Source organism: Chelonia mydas, chromosome 28, assembly GCF_015237465.2.
Source record: "Chelonia mydas isolate rCheMyd1 chromosome 28, rCheMyd1.pri.v2, whole genome shotgun sequence".
NCBI lineage: Eukaryota > Metazoa > Chordata > Testudines > Cheloniidae > Chelonia > Chelonia mydas.
The window spans coordinates 7026915-7048867 of NC_051268.2; the positions used below are offsets into that span (position 1 = coordinate 7026915).

The 21953-nt window shown below is 49.0% G+C and overlaps 4 protein-coding genes across 9 annotated transcripts in view; 3 read left to right on the top strand and 1 right to left on the bottom strand.

Annotated features, from left to right (window-relative positions):
- LOC102933291 (zinc finger protein OZF) overlaps positions 1-21953 on the top strand; it is a 1218290-nt gene that overhangs the window by 1179697 nt on the left and 16640 nt on the right. Inside the window, exon 3 of one of the 5 annotated variants that reach the window (XR_006287733.1) lies at positions 8374-9067. The exons of the other annotated variants lie outside the window; for them this stretch is intronic. The gene's annotated coding sequence lies outside the window, so the exon portion shown is untranslated. Of the gene's footprint in view, positions 1-8373; positions 9068-21953 lie in introns of those variants that run through there. 5 annotated transcript variants of the gene reach the window in all.
- Positions 1-21953, bottom strand: part of LOC102934530 (zinc finger protein OZF) — a 1287564-nt gene that overhangs the window by 287184 nt on the left and 978427 nt on the right.
- Positions 1-21953, top strand: part of LOC102930400 (zinc finger protein 501) — a 1110025-nt gene that overhangs the window by 137528 nt on the left and 950544 nt on the right. The gene's annotated exons all lie outside the window — the stretch shown is intronic.
- The window catches only part of LOC102932398 (gastrula zinc finger protein XlCGF57.1), a 135386-nt gene continuing 129880 nt past the window's right edge, over positions 16448-21953 (top strand). The window contains exon 1 of the mRNA XM_043537410.1: positions 16448-16643. The gene's annotated coding sequence lies outside the window, so the exon portion shown is untranslated. The remainder of the gene's footprint in view (positions 16644-21953) is intronic.

The following is a 21953-nucleotide window of genomic DNA, read 5'->3' on the forward strand; positions in this document are numbered from 1 at the left end:
CCTAAAGGATGCCATGATTACATTGGGCACAACTGTCTTTTACCATTTGGATCCAAAGTTTCATGAAGCATAGAGAGAATCTTAGAATCATAGAAGATTTGGGTTGGAAGAGACCTCAAGAGGTCATCTAGTCCAACGCCCTGCTTAAAGCAGGACCAACACTAACCTAATCATCCCAGCCAGGGTTTTGTCAAGCTGGGCCTTAAAAACCTCTAAGGATAGAGATTCCACCACCTCCCTAGGTAACGCATTCCAGTGCTTCACCACCCTCCTAGTGAAATAGTGTTTCCTAATATCCAACCTAAACCTCCCCCACTGCAACTTGAGACCATTGGTCCTCAGTGGTGGCATATGACAGAACAAGAACAGCCGAGCACCATCCTCTCTGGAACACCCCTTCAGGTAGTTGAAGGCTGCTATCAAATCCCCCCTCACTCTTCTGCAGACTAAATAAGCCCAGTTCCCTCAGCCACTCCTCATGAATCAGGTGCCCCAGCCCCCTGATCATTTTTGTTCCCCTCTGCTGGACTCTCTCCAATTTGTTCACATCCATTCTGTAGTGGGGGACCCAAAACTGGACGCAGTACTCCAGATGTGGCTTCACCAGTGCCGAATAGAGGGGAATAATCAATTCCCTCGGTCTGCTGGCAGTGCTCCTACTAATGAAGCCCAATATGCCATTAGTCTTCTTGGAAACAAGGGCACAATGCTGATTCATATCCAGCTTCTCATCCACTGTAACCCCTAGGTCCTTTTCTGCAGAACTGTTGTCGAGCCATTCAGTCCCTAGTCTGTAGCGGTGCATGGGATTCTTCCATCCTAAGTGCAGGACTCTGCACTTGTCCATCTAGAATTTAATCATATTTCTTCTGGCTCAATCCTCCAATTTGTCTAGGTCATTCTGGACCCTATCCCTACCCTCCAGCATATCTCCCTCTCCCCCCACCTTAGTGTCATCTGCAAACTTGCTGAGGGTGCAATCTATCCCATCATCCAGATCATTAATAAAGATGTTGAACAAAACCAGCCCCAGGACCGACTCCTGGGGCACTCCGGTCTGCCAACTAGACATGGAGCCATTGATCACTACCCATTGAGCCCGACAATATAGCCAGTTTTCTCTCCACCTTATAGTCCATTTATCCAATCCATACTTTTTTAACTTGCTGGCAAGAATACTGTGGGAGAGGGTATCAAAAGCTTTGCTAAAGTCAAGATATCTCACATCCACTTCTTTCCCCATATCTACAGAGCCAGTTATCTCCTCATAGAAGGCAATCAGGTTGGTCAGGCATGACTTGCCATTGGTGAATCCATGTTGATCGTTCCTGATTAAAATTTTGATAAATTTTAAAATAAATCTTCTGTTAAGAGGAAAATTACTTGAGAGAAGATGTGGAACTTAGAGGGCAACAGCCACAGAGTTCCCCAGCTCTCTTGTTTTCAAAGCAAAGATGTCACATCAGGCAGGGGATGTAAAAATCTAAAATGGTGATGGTCATAAATATAAAGGGAAGGGTAACCACCTTTCTCTATACAATGCTATAAAATCCCTCCTGGCCAGAGGCAAAACCCTTTCACCTGTAAAGGATTAAGAAGCTAAGATAACCTCGCTGGCACCTGACCAAAATGACCAATGAGGAGACAAGATACTTCCAATCTGGAGGGGAGTGGGGAACAAAGGGTTTGTCTGTCTGTGTGATGCTTTTGCCAGGAACAGATCAGGAATGCAGCCTCATAACTCCTTAAATTAGTAAGTAATCTAGCTAGAAATAGATTAGATTTCCTTTTGTTTAATGGCTGGTAAAATAAGCTGTGGTGGATGGAATGTATATTCCTGTTTTTGTGTCTTTTTGTAACTTAAGGTTTTACGTAGAGGGATTCTCCATGTTTTGAATCTGATTACCCTGTAAGGTATTTACCATCCTGATTTTACAGAGGTGATTCTTTTACCTTTTCTTTAATTAAAATTCTTCTTTTAAGAACCTGATTGATTTTTCATTGTTCTTAAGATCCAAGGGTTTGGGTCTGTGTTTACATGTACAAATTGGTCAGGATTTTTATCAAGCCTTCCCCAGGAAAGGGGGTGTAGGGCTTGGGGGGTTATTGTGGGGGAAGACGTCTCCAAGTGGGCTCTTTCCCTATTCTTTGTTTAACGTGCTTGGTGGTGGCAGCATATGGTTCAAGGACAAGGCAAAGTTTGTACCTTGGAGAAGTTTTTAACCTAAGCTGGTAAGAATAATCTTAGGGAGTCTTTCATGCAGGTCCCCACATCTGTACCCTAGAGTTCAGAGTGGGGAAAGAACCTTGACAGTGATGGATATGTGATGGTAGCTTTTCTGGATTGTTTTTTGGTTTGGTTTCATTTTTTTCATTTAAGTTTTGTTTTGTTTTTCCAACCAGTTCTTTTATAGGTGTTGAGGCACTGTTCCTTTTGAGCACAGCTGTTTAACCCAGATATAGACTGGAGGACGAGTGCTAGTAATAATAATAGGGCTCAGATTTTCCTAGATGCGATAGCTGATGGATTCCTTCAGCAAGTAGTTGCTGAACCGACTAGAGGGGATGCCATTTTAGATTTGGTCTTGGTGAGTAATGAGGACCTCATAGAAGAAATGGTTGTAGGGGATAATCTTGGCTCAAGTGATCATGAGCTAATTCAGTTCAAACTGAATGAAAGGATTAATAAAAATAAATCTGCAGCTAGGGTTTTTGATTTTAAAAGGGCTGACTTTCAAAAATTAAGAAAATTAGTTAGGGAAGTGGATTGGACTGAAGAATTTATGGATCTAAAGGTAGAGGAGGCCTGGGATTATTTTAAATCAAAGCTGCAGAAGCTATCGGAAGCCTGCATCCCAAGAAAGGGGAAAAAAATCATAGGCAGGAGTTGTAGACCAAGCTGGATGAGCAAGCATCTTAGAGAGGTAGTTAAGAAAAAGCAGAAAGCATATAGGGAGTGGAAGAAGGGAGGGATCAGCAAGGAAAGCTGCCTTATTGAGGTCAGAACATGTAGGGATAAAGTGAGACAGGCTAAAAGTCAAGTAGAGTTGGACCTTGCAAAGGGAATTAAAACCAATAGTAAAAGGTTCTATAGTCATATAAATAGGAAGAAAACAAAGAAAGAAGAAGTGGGACCGCTAAAAACTGAGGATGGAGTGGAGGTCAAGGATAATCTAGGCATGGCCCAATATCTAAACAAATACTTTGCCTCAGTCTTTAATAAGACTAAAGAGGATCTTAGGGATAATGGTAGCATGACAAATGGGAATGAGGATATGGAGGTAGGCATTACCATATTTGAGGTAGAAGCGAAACTCAAACAGCTTAATGGGACTAAATCGGGGGGCCCAGATAATCTTCATCCAAGAATATTAAAAGAATTGGCACAAGAAATTGCAAGCCCATTAGCAAGAATTTTTAATGAATCTGTAAACTCAGGGGTTGTACCGTATGATTGGAGAATTGCTAACATAGTTCCTATTTTTAAGAAAGGGAAAAAAAGTGATCCGAGTAATTATAGGCCTGTTAGTTTGACATCTGTAGTATGCAAGGTCTTGGAAAAAATTTTGAAGGAGAAGGTAGTTAAGGACATTGAAGTCAATGGTAAATGGGACAAAATACAACATGGTTATACAAAAGGTAGATCGTGCCAAACCAACCTGATCTCCTTCTTTGAGAAAGTAACAGATTTTTTAGACAAAGGAAACGCAGTGGATCTAATTTACTTAGATTTTAGTAAGGCGTTTGATACCGTGCCACATGGGGAATTATTAGTTAAATTGGATAAGATGGGCATCAATAGGAAAATTGAAAGGTGGATAGGGAATTGGTAAAAGGGGAGACTACAACGCGTCCTACTGAAAGGTGAACTGTCAAGCTGGAGGGAGGTTACCAGTGGAGTTCCTCAAGGATCAGTTTTGGGACCAATCTTATTTAATCTTTTTATTACTGACCTGGGCACAAAAAGTGGGAGTGTGCTAATAAAGTTTGCAGATGATACAAAGCTGGGAGGTATTGCTAATTTAGAGAAGGACAGGGATACCATACAGGAGGATCTGGATGACCTTGTAAACTGGAGTAATAGGAATAGGATGAAATTTAATAGTGAGAAGTGTAAGGTCATGCATTTAGGGATTAATAACAAGAATTTTAGTTATAAGCTAGGGACGCATCAATTAGAAGTAACGGAGGAGGAAAAGGACCTTGGAGTATTGGTTGATCATAGGATGACTATGAGCTGCCAATGTGATAGGGCCGTGAAAAAAGCTAATGTGGTCTTGGGATGCATCAGGAGAAGTATTTCCAGTAGGGATAAGGAGGTTTTAGTACCGTTATACAAGGCACTGGTGAGACCTCACCTGGAATACTATGTGCAGTTCTGGTCTCCCATGTTTAAGAAGGATGAATTCAAACTGGAACAGGTACAGAGAAGGGCTACTAGGATGATCCGAGGAATGGAAAACTTGTCTTATGAAAGGAGACTCAGGGAGCTTGGCTTGTTTAGCCTAACTAAAAGAAGGTTGAGGGGAGATAGGATTGCTCTCTATAAATATATCAGAGGGATAAATACCAGAGAGGGAGAGGAATTATTTAAACTCAGTACCAATGTGGACACACGAACAAATGGATATAAACTGGCCACCAGGAAATTTAGATTAGAAATTAGACGAAGGTTTCTAACCATCAGAGGAGTGAAGTTTTGGAATAGCCTTCCGAGGGAAGTAGTGGGGGAAAAGATCTATCTGGCTTTAAGATTAAACTCGATAAGTTTATGGAGGAGATGGTATGATGGGATAACATGGTTTTGGTAATTAAATATTCATGGTAAATAGGCCCAATGGCCTGTGATGGGTTATTAGATGGGGTAAGATCCGAGTTACCCGAGAGAGAATTTTCTGTAGTATCTGGCTGATGAATCTTGCCCATATGCTCAGGGTTTAGCTGATCGCCATATTTGGGGTCGGGAAGGAATTTTCCTCCAGGGCAGATTGGAAAGCCCTGGAGGTTTTTCGCCTTCCTCTGTAGCATGGGGCATGGGTCACTTGCTGGAGGATTCTCTGCTCCTTGAAGTCTTTAAACTACGATTTGAGGACTTCAATAGCACAGATATAGGTGTGAGGTTTTTTTGTAGGAGTGGTGGGTAAAATTCTGTGGCCTGCGTTGTGCAGCAGGTCAGACTAGATGATCATAATGGTCCCTTCTGACCTAAATATCTATGAATCTATGAAAACCCTCAGGCCTGGCTTTGGAAACCTCCTCAGAACTGGCCTTGTGTTTCTTTCATTGTTGATATCTTTGGGGTTCACATCAACAGTACATACGGTTCACAGCAACAGATACTTTGAGAAACCTGCTGGGTGAAGCAGGCCTTTTCCAAACTGACATTGGCCCAAAGTCTGCCTCAGTTCAGCTGGATTGGGACAGGTCTGTATCAAAGGAGTGGTTCACACCTGATTTGCCCAGTAACCTCGGGGGAAGGGCTGGTAAGATAGGATAAGTAGGCATTGACCACAATAAAGTTAAAGGTAAGGGTGACAGACCTTCACCTTGCAGGTCAACAAGCCTGTTCTGTTCGTTCCCTCTGATGCATCTGGCACTATTCACTCTTAGGCTGCACACTCGTCTAGATGGACCATTGGTCTGACCCGGTATGACCAGTCTTGCATTCTTATGTAAGCCATCTATGACCTTGTAGACACTGGCTAGTTTCTGCACAGGAAAGCAGCTTTCTGTGGTGTAACTTCTGAGGTGTACACACCGCCAAGCCACTTAGTGCACAGAAACTGCGCAGTTGCAACACTGTAAAAAAGCCACCCCGCCGAGAGGCATAGAGCTTCCTGCGCCGGGACTACAGCGCTGTTATTGGCCTCTGGGAGAGGTCCCACAATCCCTGTTCTCGCCTCTCTGGGATTGAACTCTACTGCACCGCCATCAGATGACCAACTGAGAACCCCACCCCTGAAATTCCTTGGGAAATTTGAAAGTCCCCTTCCGTTTGCTTGGTGATGCATGCAGTGGCCTCAGTGCATCTTTCCAGGTCACCAGGCCTGCTCTACACACCAGGCGATCCCCAGCTTGGAGCAATGACGAGCTGCTGAACCTCATCGGCATTTGGGGAGAGGAGGCTGTCCAGTCCCAACTGTTCTCCAGCCATAGGAATTATGATACCTATGGACAGATTTCACAATGCATCAGAGAAAGGGACCATGACTGGGACACACTGCAGTGCAGGGCCAAAGTGAAGGAGCTGTGAAATGCCTACCACAAGGAGCCGGAGGCAAACCACCGCTCCAGTGATGCACTCATGAGCTGCTGGTATTACAAAGAGTTACATGCGATACTCAGTTGTGACCTCACCTCCACTGCGAAGGCGACTCTGGATACTTCAGTGGCTTGCGTGCCAGTCAAGAGTGGACCGAGCCAGGAAGAGGAAATCTTGGACGAGGATGTTGAGGAAGAGAGGGAACCAGAGGCAGAGGACAACTCAGAGGTCAGAGATTCATGCAGCCAGGAGCTCTTCTCTAACCTGGAGGAGGCTAGCCAGTCTCAGCTGTCGGAGCTCGGTGAAGCGCAAACAAGAGAGGAGGCCCTGGTAAATGGCTTTGATTTTGGGAATCACTGAAGTGAGTTGTTGGGGGCAGGAAGGTTGCAGATAGCAGGCCTGTCTCTGTATGATGTGTGTACCACCACATGCCCGGTCAGAGTGGCAGAACAGGGTGTTGATTGACTCCCTCACTTCTGCTTTGTTTCTTACCCCATTAAGGGTAATTTTCCTGCCCCACTCTGCCGTCACAGGGGGGGTCATGGGAGACCATTGCTGCACATAGGCAAGCCACATACAGGCCAGGGCGGAAGCCGCAGTCTTCATAGAATAATAGAATATCAGGGTTGGAAGGGACCTCAGGAGGTCATCTAGTCCAACCCGCTGCTCAAAGCAGGACCAATCCCCAATCAAATCATCCCAGCCAAGGCTTTGTCAAGCCTGACCTTAAAAACTTCCAAGGAAGGAGATTCTACCACCTCCCTAGGTAACGCATTCCAGTGTTTCACCACCCTCCTAGTGAAAAAGTTTTTCCTAATATCCAACCTAAACCTCCCCCACTGCAACTTGAGACCATTACTCCTTGTCCTGTCCTCTTCTACCACTGAGAATAGTCTAGAACCATCCTCTCTGGAACCACCTCTCAGGTAGTTGAAAGCAGCTATCAAATCCCCCCTCATTCTTCTCTTCCGCAGACTAAACAATCCCAGTTCCCTCAGCCTCTCCTCATAAGTCATGTGTTCCAGACCCCTAATCATTTTTGTTGCCCTTCGCTGGACTCTCTCCAATTTATCCACGTCCTTCTTGTAGCGTGGGGCCCAAAACTGGACACAGTACTCCAGATGAGGCCTCACCAATGTCGAATAGAGGGCAACGATCACGTCCCTCGATCTGCTCGCTATGCCCCTAATTATACATCCCAAAATGCCATTGGCCTTCTTGGCAACAAGGGCACACTGCTGACTCATATCCAGCTTCTCGTCCACTGTAACCCCTAGGTCCTTTTCCGCAGAACTGCTGCCTAGCCATTCGGTCCCTAGTCTGTAGCTGTGCATTGGGTTCTTCCGTCCTAAGTGCAGGACTCTGCACTTATCCTTATTGAACCGCATCAGGTTTCTTTTGGCCCAATCCTCCAATTTGTCTAGGTCCCTCTGTATCCTATCCCTGCCCTCAGCGTATCTACCACTCCTCCCAGTTTAGTATCATCCGCAAATTTGCTGAGAGTGCAATCCACACCATCCTCCAGATCATTTATGAAGATATTGAACAAAACCGGCCCCAGGACCGACCCCTGGGGCACTCCACTTGACACCGGCTGCCAACTAGACATGGAGCCATTGATCACTACCCGTTGAGCCCGACAATCTAGCCAACTTTCTACCCACCTTATAGTGCATTCATCCAGCCCATACTTCTTTAACTTGCTGACAAGAATACTGTGGGAGACCGTGTCAAAAGCTTTGCTAAAGTCAAGAAACTTGGAGAAGACCCTCCCTTGATTTCCTGCTTGCCCTCTTCAATGAGATATCTTCTATAATGAACACAGCCTGTGGAAAATGTGGGCAGAGGAATGACTATGAGCCCCCCCCCCCGCCATTGCTGTCTCTCCCTAAGAGCCACATACCCAGTGTACGGTATAGTCCTGGAAGAGTAATTTCCCCTGCCCCTGCTGTTACCATTTTGGGGGTCTTGTGGCTCATGTGGGCTTGCTTGGGGTCAGCCAGTTAGTGATTAGGTATGTGAATAGTGGCTGTGTTTTATATCACTGAATCGGTGATCTGTGTTTTGCAAACAATACTGCTTCTGTAAAATGTTGCATTTTGGGTTCACAGTTAAGATCCTGGGAGCCCAGCCTCCTCCTTATCACCAGCTGAACGGCTACACAGATTTAGAACGCAGCCCTGAAGAACTAAAGAGAACTTTCTGCATGATGTCATGATGCACTCCGCAGCCGAAAAACAAGAGTTGAAGGAGAGGCCGAACAGCGAGAAAAGGGACCGAAAGGAGAATGGGGTGCGCCAGAATGAAATCATGGAGCAGCTCTTAATCTTTATGGAGTGCCAAGCGGACACTCTCCAAGTGCCACTAGCACTGAAAACTGAGCAGCTTTGCTCCCGTCCTCCCCTACAGCCACTGTGGCAAAACTCTTTCCCAGGTGCCCCCCACCCCGCCAGACAGTGCCAACACACTCTTATCAACCTCCTGGCTCCAATCTGTACCCGCTAGATTCCACTCCTTCCCCATGACAGTCCAGCCCTGCGGGCACCCAGTACCCAGTGCACTCAACACCCATCCCTCTGCAGTTTATTCCTGCTGAAGTACAGTGCCCACTGCACTTTACTCCAAAGGATAAGGTTGCATATGATACCTGGACATACACAAATTTTTAACTGTCCCAGGGCCCCTCTTCCTCATGGGACCCTCCCTTCTCCCACTCCTCACAGTCCTGATTTTTGTTGTTGGTTGGTTGTTTATCTCTGTCCTCCGGTTGTTGTTTTTTAATAAAAGAATAGTTGTGCTTTGAAAGCAACCTTTATTCCATTAATTAAAAGGAAACAGAGCCCTGAAAAGCAACAGGGAATTTTCTTAAACCTTCATAGTGCATCGTCTGCACCAATCACAGTCACCTCCAAGCATTGCACACCCGTGCATAGCAACAAATATTAGTGGCTTTCAGCTTCAAATTCCTGCCTCGAGGCATCCCTGATCCTTCTGGCCCCACGCTGTGCCCCTCTAATAGCCCTGGTCTCTGGCTGTTCAAATTCAGCCTCCAGGCACTGAGCCTCAGCGGTCCAGCCCTGAGTGAAGCTTTCACCCTTCCCTTCACAAATATGGAGCGTAAAGCATGTGGCTATAAGCATAGGAATATTGTCATCGGCCAGGTCCCACCTCCAGTATAGGCAGCGCCAGAGGGCCTTTAAACAGCCGAAAGCACACTCAACAGTCATTCTGCACTTGCTCAGCCTGTTGAACAATTCCTTGCTGTTGTCAAGGTGCCCCATGTATGGCTTCATAAGCCACAGCATTAAGGGGTAGGTGGGGTTTCTCAGGATCACAATGGCCATTTCGACTTCCCCTACAGTGATCTTCTGATACCGGAAGAAAGTCCCTTCTTGCAGCTTCCTGAACAGGCCAGTGTTCCAAAAGATGCATGCACCTTTCTGGACCAGCCTTATTTAATGTCCGGAGGATCCTCAGTGATCTGAAGGATGACATGGACTGCACCCTCAGCAAGTTTGCAGAGGACACTAAACTGGGAGGAGAGGTAGATACACTGGAGGGTAGGGATAGGATACAGAGGGCCCTAGACAAATTAGAGGATTGGGCCAAAAGAAATCTGATGAGGTTCAACAAGGTCAAGTGCAGAGTTCTGCACTTAGGACGGAAGAATCCCATGCACCGCTACAGGCTGGGGACTGAATGGCTCGGCAGCAGTTCTGCAGAAAAGGACCTAGGGGTGACAGTGGACGAGAAGCTGGATATGAGTCAGCAGTGTACCCTTGTTGCCAAGAAGGCCAATGACATTTTGGGATGTATAAGTAGGGGCATTGCCAGCAGATTGAGAGACGTGATCGTTCCCCTCTATTCGACATTGGTGAGGCCTCATCTGGAGTAGTGTGTCCAGTTTTGGGCCCCACACTACAAGAAGGATGTGGAATAATTGGAAAGAGTCCAGCGGAGGGCAACAAAAATGATGAGGGGACTGGAGCACATGACTTATGAGGAGAGGCTGAGGGAGCTGGGATTGTTTAGTCTGCAGAACAGAGGAATGAGGGGGGATTTGATAGCTGCTTTCAGCTACCTGAAAGGGGGTTCCAAAGAGGATGGAACTCGGCTATTCTCAGTGGTAGTGGATGACAGAACGAGGAGTAATGGTCTCAAGTTGCAGTGGGGGAGGTTTAGGTTGAATATTAGGAAAAGCTTTTTCACGAGGAGGGTGGTGAAACACTGGAATGGGTTCCCTAGGGAGGTGGTGGAATCTCCTTCCTTAGAAGTTTTTAAGGTCAGGCTTGACAAAGCCCTAGCTGGGATGATTTAGTTGGGGTTGGTCCTGCTTTGAGCAGGGGGTTGGACTAGATGACCTCCTGAGGTCCCTTCCAACCCTGATCTTCTATGATTCTATGAAATGCCCACGGTGATCCACAAGCACCTGGAGAACCATAGAGAAATACCCCTTCCTAACAATGTACTCTGTGGCTAGGTGGTCTGGTGCTAGAATTGGAATATGCATGCAATCTATCGCCCCTCCGCAGTTAGGGATTCCCATTTGTGCAAAGCCATCCACAATGTCACGCACGTTGCCCAGGATCAGTGTCTTTCAGAGCATGATGCAATTAATGGCCCTGCATGCTTCCATCAACATGTGTCCAATGGTTGACTTTCCCACGCCAAACTGGTTAGCGACTGCTAGCAGTCTGGAGTAGCCAGCTTCCAGAGTGCAACTGCCATGTTCTTCTCCAATGACAGGGCAGCTCTCATTCTCTTGTCCTTGTGCTCCAGAGCTGGGGTGAGCTCATCACACAGTCCCATGAATATGGCTTTCCTCATCCAAAAGCTCTGCAGGCACTGCTCGTCATCCCACATGTGCATGACGATGTGATCCCACCCCTAAGTGCTTGTTTGCCGAGTCCAAAAGCGGCTGAGCTCCTCCACTGTGGTCAGCATCTCCATGAATGCCGCAAGCAATCTCATTCGTAGGTATTACGTGTGGAGAGATCAGTGTTGAACTCCTCTTGCTTTTGTCGTTAAAGGAATAACAGCACTGCCACTCGTGACGAGTTAGTGAGAGTGAGCATCATATTGGTCATCAGTGCGGGATCCATTCCTGCAGCCTGAAAGAGGCAGGGTGTGCAGTACACAAACTGCAAGATGAAACTGAAAGATGGTACCAAATGCAGATGGAAGCACAGGGATTACTGTGATGCGAAGCAATGCATCATGGGGCATTGGGACAGGACCCAGGGTGCCCCGCAACCCCCTCTGCCTTCCCACAACTCTTAGCAGCAGAAAAGGAAGCGATGCTCAGTGCAATAACTGCCCAGAGTGCACCGCTCTGAACACCTCTGCAAGTGCCACAAGTGTGAACACGCTATTGTGCAGGTAGCTGACAGTGTGAACACACAATAGCAGTTACCCTTCAGCGCTCTCTGAGCGGCACTTGTAACTGCCAGCTCTGTAACTCTGCCCGTGTAGACGTAGCCTCAGAGAGACTGAGTGCCAGGATCCCAGCACTGATCCCCTCTGGGGAGTGAATCACATCGACAGGCTATGCAGCCTTCACTCGTCTCCCTGTACCTGAAAAGCCTGATAGCCCAACGTGCTGGACCATCTATTGCATTACCTCGTTCCTAAACTGCAGCTACAGTTCCTGCTCCAGGTGACTCCAAAGACCGAGAGGTGCAGAGATCCAACCCCTTATAAACTTAGAAACATTTTCTGTCTTTTTCTGTTTTGTGTCTTTCTTTTTATGAAGGTGGAGACCTCCCAGCCCTTCTATTAGATTGGGGTGTAACAGAGTGTGAGTGTGTGAACACCTCTGAAATCTACAAAGGGAAGATGCTAGAAAGAGTAGTTCCCCAAATCTTAATAGCCTTCAAACACTGCCCGATGAAATGACTGAATGCGTGCTCCTCACCTATGGAAGCATTGCAAGGAATTGAGCTGTCAGATATGTATTTTTCAGCGAGAGCTGTTTGAACTTCTTTTACTAATGTCTCTCTAAGGTCTGTATGTGTTTTGGGATGAGAGGGCGAGTTGAAGTATTAGCTACAGAATAGTGAAATCTAAGGAGAAAACTGTAATTAGCTTTGAGGTTGTAGGCTAAATATAAGCAATAATTTGGTTTTGGTATTGAAATATTCAGCTGGCTAAATCTGGGTTGCATTGCCTGGGTAAAAATCTCTGATTGGGGTTTTGGCATCACTAAATATACACCTGCCTTCTTGGGTTGCTCTTTTAGGATTTATAAGGGTTGATTTTCTGCTGTATTAATCTGATGGTTTGATTAAATTGATGACTTGATTCCAATACAATATCCTCGTTAACTCACTGATTTACTGATTTGACCTGAACTTTATCACTGTATTGTTTAACCCTTAGCTGAGTGGTGTCCATAGTCATTTAGCCTTAGTGATGGGTGCTCTTGGATTTATTTTCTTCATGTTAATAACGCATGTAAGTGGGATATTGAGTCATTTCTTTCAGTAAGCAACAGGGGCTGGAACTCCAGAGCTCAGGAGCAATCTGCTCAGGGGTGATGCAGCAGAAAAGAGCTGGGCACTGCTTTCCCCACTTATTTCTCCTTATCCCCTTTTGGTCTTCCTCCCCCTGCCCTCTGGCACGGAGACTTGGTCACTTCCCTGCTCCCAGGGGAAGCTCACTCTCCCGTAGCTGGATTGGCCCCTGTGAGTGCTAATAGGAGCGAGAGCCTGGTTTTGCGACAGTCCCTGCAGTGGCTCTAAGACACACAGAGGCAGGAGGAAGAACAGAGATGGGGCTACTTCCCACCTCAGAAAGTCCCTGGCCTGGTGAGTGCGGCAGCTGCAGCCTAGGTTGGGCTTGAAGGAGCCAGGAAGGGGCCCGGGGAGTGGGGGGCTGGTAGGAAGGAAGGCAGGAAAAGAGCCATGGGGCAGATCCCAGAAGTGGGGCTCTGTACGGTACGAGACACTGCTGGTGCTGCTGCCTCCAGTGTGAGCTGGGAGCCCGGGCTGAGCTCCAGGCTGTTCCTGCGGCCCCAGTGGGGCTGGTCCAGGGACAGACTTTCACTCAAGCACTTTCTGTGCCCAACCAAAGTGGGGACTTTCTCCAGCTGGACCCAGTCCCAGGCTCTGCCGCCCCTGGCCAGGAGCTGCAGGCACCAGGGGCCAGAGAGACTCCAGGGCCAGCACTGGGCGGGCAGGACAGAGACTCCAAACAAAGGCTCTGGGAGCAGCCGGTCTCAGAGCCCCTTTGGATCTGCTCCCGAGCGGGGAACGTGCCTGGGCGGGGCCTGGACAGTGATGGAGCCACTGCCCGCATGTGGCCTCAGGTGTCGTGTGAGAAACTGCCCTCTGTAGGAATTTGCTACTTCGGGTGCACTGAGCATCCTCGCATGAACTGAGCATCTGCTGAAGCCACTTCCCTTCACCCTGCCCTGACTTGGAATCAGAGTCTGCGGACTGCTATATACAGGGGTTAAAAAGGGGCAAGGGGGGAAATCAGAGGAGGGAGGTGGCCAGGATCTGAGGAGGGGGTGAAAATTGACTCGTAAGGTGGGTCAAGCAACTGGAGGGAGGGCTAGGATAGGGGCTGAGGGGCAAAATCAGGCATGGGGGGGGGAAGGAGCTGCCAGACGGTGACAGAGGGCAAAACCCCAGCACAGAGAGGGGCAGAGGGGTAACAGTTACCTTGGTGGACTGAGCCCCCAGTGTTTGCAAAAATGCGGGGGGCAGAGGGGCTTTTTTATTTCCCCTCCCACAGGCAGCACCTCTCAGGGTGGGCTTCCCAGGTCTGGGTTCTTAAAGGCACAGGCATCCCAATGGCCAGTCACTGCAGCGCCTCTCTGTCTGATGTTACCTACTGAGATGCTGTAGGAGCCTTGATTCTGTGAAATACTTTACAGAAACACAGAACCCCTTGTCAGTGCGACGTCTGACTGCATAAAGTCTCATAGCAGTTCACAAAATTTGTCTTATCTGCTCTTGGGATTCCATGAAATACTCTTATCTCTTCATCATTTAGCTTTGTTATTGTGCAGATGCATGTCATTCTGCTATCTCATTTATAGTTTACCAACAAGTCCTCCTTGAAAATATGCAGCAGTAAGTACTTGTCATTGCTAGAAATAGCATCTGTGTTTCTAGCATTGCACTTGCGATGTTTTTTACTGAGATTTCTAATTTGGCATTTTTAATTCTAACTTTTTCTTCTTCTTTTTAGTGCAGAATTTTATTCTGCTGGATCGCCTGACTGAGTTTCTCGGCTGGTCTCAAAACCTTTTTTTTAATTCAATCCACCAAGGGTGATTGCCTTTTGCAACTGCCTCTCAATCCAGCCCTTAGTGTTTTTCCGCTTGCCATTTCTTGTGTGTAGAAGTGGATTCACACGTATCCCATAAAGGCAGTATATCTCTCACGTCACATCCGTCTCCAAGGCAAAAATCTATTGTCACTTTTGCTGAACATTAGTGTTGGTGACACTGGGCACTACACTAGGTAACTCAAAAAAGTAAAAGACCACAAGTGTCAGTAAAGCCCTCTTGCTCTAGGCCCAAATAAACTGAGGCCCCTTTGCTCCTTGAACTTTCTGTGACCCTGCATAACTCTAAAAAAGCTAGCACACAAAAAAACAGGCTTGCACACGGCTCGCCAGCCAAGGCCAGCTTTGGCCTAAACAACAAATAAATAAAGCAAAAATATTTAGCAAAAACCAATAACAAATAAAACCAAATAAAGCAAGGCTCAGGCAATGCTACTAAAAAAAAAACACAACTGGCTGCTTTAGCTAATTAGCCACGATATTATACAAAGCAACAAATAATTGATTGCATAAGCTTATATAATAAAATTAAAAAAAAATACAAAATCCATACTAAAATCTGCATGCGCGGCTGCAGGATTTGAGAGAGCTCAGTCTCCCTGCGCCCTGTCTGGAGATGCAAATAAATCTCTCCACTTCTCCACCCTGTTGTGGTCATTGGCGCGACGTACACCAGGCAACGAACCCATCTGTTGCTTGCCTCGGGCTCTCTGTGCCGGCAACATTAGAACGGCTGCAGTGGGTCGGATGAACGCGCCGTCTAGGGCAGGACCGTGTCCTCGGCCTGGGGCCAGCAGCAGGTGCTTCTGAGGGAACGAACAAACAGGCGATCCCTGCGCGGATCCGGCAGTCGAGAGGTTTAGGGACACCGGGAGCATGGGGGTGCGTCCCTGAGTCTGTCGGCTCATAGCTGACGCCCCCGTCCTGAGGCGCTGATCCGACTCTTCGTGAAAGCGAAGATTTGGAGGTTTGGCCTTGAGAACACGCCGAACACACAGCTACAGGAGCTACACGCCCGGGGGCAAGGAACTGTAATTAATACGGGGTATTTCGTTCTTACGTCTCTCTTTGACCCTGGTCCCTGGTGCCATTTAGGACTAAATCAAGACTTCGGACAGGGGGGCGGGACGTGGACGGGGGGGGGCCGGTCAGACCGCGGGGGGGGGGGGAGAGGCCGGGCGGGGGGGGGCCAGTCGGACCCTGGGGGGGGGCCGGGACACGGCCGGGGGGGCTGGTCGGACCCTGAGGGGGGGCGGGAGGCGGGGACACCTGAGTTCGCCTGAGGCACAGGTCGGCGCCAATGGGGGGGGGGGCCGCGGGCGGGACGCGGACGGGGCGGGGGGGGCTGCTCAGACTCGGGCAAGGGGGCGAGACGCGGAGGGGGCGGAGCCGGGAGGACGGTTGGACCCGGGGGGGGGGGCGAGACGCGGAGGGGGCGGAGCCGGGAGGACGGTTGGACCCGGGGGCGGGGCCGGGGGGACGGTTGGACACGGGGGGGGGCGAGACGCGGAGGGGGCGGAGCCGGGAGGACGGTTGGACCCGGGGGCGGGGCCGGTCGGACGGTTGGACCCGGGGCGGGGCCGGGGGGGCGGTTGGACGCGGGGGCGGGGCCGGGAGGAGGGTTGGACGCGGGGGCGGGGCCGCGGGGCGGTTGGTTCGATCCCCAGCGGGCGGGACCCGCGGACACGAGAGTTCGCCTGAGGCGCGGGAAGGCGCCGGCGGGGGGCGGGGCCGGGGCCGGGGCCGGGGGGGGCGGGGTCAGGCTGACCCCGGGGCCCGCCCTGCCCTGGGCCGGAGGAGGCGGAAGCGGCCCCCGGGGCAGGCTGGGAGATGTAGTGCCTGACTCCCCCGGGAGCGGAAGTGACGTCGGACGGGGGAGGTGGAGCCGGGCTGAGCTCGCGCGGGGCCGGGGAGCGGTTGGGGCCGTTGGAGCTCTGGGCATGCGCAGATCGCGGCGGGGCGGGGGGGGGGCGCGAGACCTTCGTTAACCCCCCCGTGCCCGGCCCGGCCCGGCCCCGCTCCCGCCGGAGCCGCCCTGGGGCCGCCCCGGGCTCCGCCCGCCCCGCTGCGGCGCTGCAGCCTCCAGGTACCGGAGCGAGCCCCGGGGGCGGGGTGGGGCGGGGCCGGGCGGTGACTCTGCCCCGTGTCCGGGGGGGACCCGGCCTCTCGCAGCGGCGGGATCTGCCCCGCGGGGGGAGGCCGGGGGCGGGGGGAAAAATCTCGGCGCAGCCCGGACGTGGCCGGGGGAGGGGAGCCGGGGCCCCGCGGGGAGAGGCGGGGGGGGGCTGAGATCCCCTCGGATTTACCGCTGCCCCCTCCCCGGGCCCCCCCCCCCCGCTCCCGCCCTGCCCCCTTTCTCTCCCCACAGCAGCGAGCAGCAGCCCGGGTGACCCCCCCTTCCCCCACCTCCCTGAGACGGGCTCTGCCCCCCCCGTACCCCGTTTCCTCCCCCCTTCGCCCGTGGCCAGTTCAGGTCTCCGGTCTGGGGTCCCCTGCCCCCCATTTTCCCTGCAGGGACGTGTCCTTCGCCTGTGCCCCGTTTTCTCCTCCCTCCTGAAATACCGACAGCGAATCCTTGGCAGTCTCCCCGCTTTCCCCCCGGTGCCGGACTGAGATCAGGGCCCCCCGTGCCGGGCCCTGCCCAGACCCCGACCGAGTTTGGGGCCCTCGATGCGCCGGGGACTGCCCGCACCCCGACAGAGCAGGGACCTTGTCGGGCCGGGGGCTGCAGGGACCCTGGCTGAGCGCCGGGCCCCTGTTCTGCCAGGCCCTGCAGAGACCCCAGCACGGGTCAGACCCCACTGTTGTGACAGGCGTGTGGAGACCCCAACGGAGATCTGCGCCTACCATGGATTTATAGACGGGCAATAAGATATTCTCCGTCTTATTCTCTATCCCTTTTTTAATGATTCCTAACATCCCGTTTGCTTTTTTGACTGCCGCTGCACACTGAGTGGATGTCTTCAGAGAACTCTCCACGACGACGCCAAGATCTTTCTCCTGATTAGTTGTAGCTAAATTAGCCCCCTCATATTTGTATGCATAGTTGGGGTTATTTTTTCCAATGTGCATTCCTTTACATTTATCCACATTAAATTTCATTTGCCATTTTGTTGCCCAGTCACTTAGTTTTGTAAGATCTTTCTGAAGTTCTTCATAGTCTGCTTTGCTCTTAACTATCTTGAGGAGTTTACTATCGTCTGCAAACTTGGCCACTTCACCGTTTACCCCTTTCTTCAGATCATTTATGAATAAGTTGATTGGTCCTAGGACTGACCCTTGGGGAACACCACTAGTTACCCCTCTCCATTCTGAAATTTTATCATTTATTCCTATCCTTTGTTCCCTGTCTTTTAATCAATTCTCAATCCATGAAAAGATCTTTCCTCTTATGCCATGACAACTTAATTTACGTAAGAGCCTTTGGTGAGGGACCTTGTCAAAGGCTTTCTGGAAATCTAAGTACACTGTGTCCACTGGATCCCCCTTGTCCACATGTTTGTTGACCCCTTAGAGAACTCTAATAGATTAGTAAGACACAATCTCCCTTGACAGAAACCATGTTGACTTTTGCCCAACCATTTATGTTCTTCTATGTCTCTGACAATTTTATTCTTTACTATTGTTTCAACTAATTTGCCCAGTACTGACGTTAGACTTACCGGTCTGTAATTGCCGGGATCACCTCTAGAGCCCTTCTTAAATATTGGCGTTACATTAGCTATCTTCCAGTCATTGGTGTGTGGTTTTTATTGTAAAGCATTTAGGCTGCTTTTGTAGATAGGTGTTAATCATCTGTCCTCTTCCTAGAGTTCTGAGGAGGTTATGTGAGTATTTTTAAAAAGTGCAGACGGCAGATTAGGTTGCAGTGAGCTCTTCATAAGCGCAGGATCAGGCTCTAAACTGCTGTCAAGTCCACACGGTGAACAAACTGAAAAAAACACTTTGATCTTTCTGTTTTAGTGATCTTATGGGTAAATTACAGCAATCCAAGGTTAAAAGAAATAGATCTGTGATTTTATTTTGATTGGTTTGGCTTTAAGAAGCTGCTTTCATGTTATTTACTCTCTCTTAGATACTGACCCTGTAAACAGTCATGCATGTGGAGGGCTCCCATGCATAGGTCGTTTCAGGATTGGGGCTTTAGTGAATGAATACTGGAGCAAAAGCACATGGATAGGCCTAGCTCATGACATTGGCATGGTTACATTTCAAACAAAGTTTCCATAGGTGTTAATGGCTTAAAAAGTAAGAAACAGAAGGATTCTATTAACAACATAATTCTTTTGGAGTATTTTAGATATCTGAAAACTGTGATCTTAATGATTTTATTAAAAAATATCCTGTGTTACTAATCAATAGATGGTAAATAGTTAAAACTGGAAGAACTTTACCATGGATTCTGTTTATTTGTTTGGCCTTTCAATTGGAGTTGGATTCCAGACAAGTGATTTCCATTAAGTTTTAGAATTTGTTTGGGGAGAGGTATTGGAAACCATTAAAGCCAGATCTTTGCTATCTGGTATAGTTCCCTGTGACAAAGTGGGACTGTTCTTAATGTTTCCTCTGAATACTGTGTGAGTGCCTCAGTTTCCCCTATGCATTTCTTAAGTCTCTAGATGGTGGGATAAGGGGGTGTAATTATTGAAGAGCAAAGGGCCAGGGTACATAAATGGCCGACACTCTGTCTCCTGGCAACTGATGGCCTGGGCTCTTCCCCCCTGCAAGGTGAGAGCTAAAGGGTTGGAGAACAAAGGAATCAGGTGACCTCCTGGCCCAGGAAAGGGACAAAGCCCAGAGGAGGAGGGGCTGGAGAGGGAGTCATTTTGGAGCTGGCTGGGGATGTGGAGTGAAGTGCAGACGTGGTTTCTGGCTCTCTGCGCTCCAAAATGGACCCAGCTGAGGGGTCCTGTTCTCTGCACCTACAAGCTCTGTTTCAGACTGTGTTCCTGTCATCTAATAAACCTCTGTTTTATTGGCTGGCTAAGAGTCACGCCTGACTGCAGAGTTGGGGTGCAGGACCCTCTGGCTTCCCCAGGACCCCGCCTGGGCAGACTTGCTGGGGGAAGCGCACGGAGGGGCAGAGGATGCTGAATGCTCCGAGGTCAGACCCAGGAAAATGGAAGCCATGTGAGCTTCTTGCCCTGAAGACAGTCTGCTCCCAGAGAGGAGACTTCTCCAGAGTCCTGACTGGCTTCGTAGGGAGCAGTTCCAATCGCCCGGGGACTCCGTGACATTCCCGCTGTTCCAAGTACTCCCATTGACTCAGAAGTATCAAGCAGTAGGTGTGGGGCTAGGTTTTTTGTAGGATGAAGACCTTATTTGCAAGCTCTTTGAAGCAGGGCTCTGTCTGCAAACTCCAAAGCCATGTGTCAATGTGCTCCAGGGCTTCTACTCTGAGGGCTTCTACTCCACGGCTTCTACTCTGTGCTCCAGGGCCTCTACTCTGAGGTTTCTACTCTGAGTTGGTGACACACACAATGTTAAAACAGGAGAACTTTGCCTGTTTCTACAGGGCTCTGTTGCACTTGCACAGTGTGGGTCCTAAACACTCATTTAAAATACCCATCACCAACCAGTTGATGTTTTACTTCTCTTCCTATTTTCAGTGTTCTCACTTGTTTGTCTTGGTTTTGTTTGCTGTCTGTTGCTTTATTCCTTATTTTTCCTGATCTATGTGTGTGAAGTATTCATCAAATTAAGAATTGACATCCCATAGAAATGGTATAAGCCTGAGTGAATACCTTTTACTCTCCTTTCCAGTTTCAGAAAGTATTATATTAATATTTGCTCTGAGAGCATGACTATTTCTAGTTGACTCCTAGATTTGTTTAGCATCTTAAAGCTGAGCTGTGTGCATGCAAGAGGGATAGTTTTGTGAACTGCAGAAGTCCGTAGCATGCTAGTGTTTTGGCAGATGCTTCATTTTTTGAGAGCAGCTTTCCCTGAAGATTTAGTGATCTATGGTAGGAGGAGGTTATTAAACTGGGCCTCTGGTGCATATTTTTAATGCTATTACTTAATGCCTATGACTTTGTTTTATTTCTATAGCTGTTTTCACTATGCCACATTTTGGTGTGTTTACTAGCTTGTACTGTTAGAAAGGATGATAAAATACATCTACTCCAAGGGCAGTGTCCATTTTCTTTTTATTTGATTTCATATTAAATGCGCATCTTAAGCAGTGCACCTTACTAATTATCCCTTGTTTTAATATTCTTCCTTCTTCTTCCCTACCTATGAACTGTTTACAATATATATATTATATCTAGGGTTTTTGTTTGTACCGGTAGCGCACATCCACACATTACCTCAATATTGGTGGAGCACATAACAAAATTCATTCCGCACATGGATGGAAATAATTAGAGGGAACATGGGTGACGACTCCCTCTTGGGTGGGTGGACCAATCCTGGGGCCCATTACCTCTCGATGATTGATTTCCAATTCAAGTCCGTAAAGTAAATTTTCAATATAAATGCTTTGTTCCTTACATACGCCCCATACGTTGATCTCTCATAACTGGTCAAGACTCCTGATGGTTGAGCTTTTTGTAGATGCCTCTGTCACGGAGTCACCAGGTCAATGCTCTGGAACTACTCTGTAGGAAGCCAGTCAGGACTCTGGGGGAGTCTTCTTTCTCTGAACAGACTGTCTCCAGGGCAGAAGCTTACACAGCTTTAACGTTCCTGGGAGCATTCAGCATCCCCTTTCACACCGTGTGTTTCCTGCAGCGAGTCCACCCATACGGGGCTCTTGGGGAAGCCAGAGGGCCCTGCACCCCAACTCTGCAGTCGGACATTGCTCTCAGCCAGCCAGTAAAACAGAAGGTTTATTAGGCGACTGGAATACAGCGTAGAACAGAGTCTCGCTTCCCAGGCTAGAGGTGTCTCCTGGTTGCACCCCTCTCCTGGGTCTCACCTGCCCCAAGGGCCTCAGCAGAAATCACACACCCAATTCCCACCACCGAAGTATTGGTACAATACACTGGGTAACTGAGGTACGCACAGTATTAATATAGGACAGTAAGACTCACATGCAATGTAACAAGATGAATAAACCCCCACTTTGTCACAGCCTCACATGATCTCCCCTATGGATAAATACCCTCCAAGAGATATGTTTGATGTGATGGGTTTGTCAGGTCTCAGGTGAGAGCTGCTGGCAAAGACCAAGTGACCCTTTGCCAAGGGATCTCTGTGTCACCGTCTAACCCCTGTAGGCCAGGGAGAGGACAACTTTCTGCCAATGGCCTTCAGGACGGTTGCTGAGTTCACTGCAGTGCCCCTCGTCCCCTCTACATTTCCGTTCTCGGTGTGCGGTCTGGGACGCTGCTCTGCGACGCTGCTCTGCTTCCTTCTCCCCAAGCCACCCCATATCTACTCCATGTGCCAG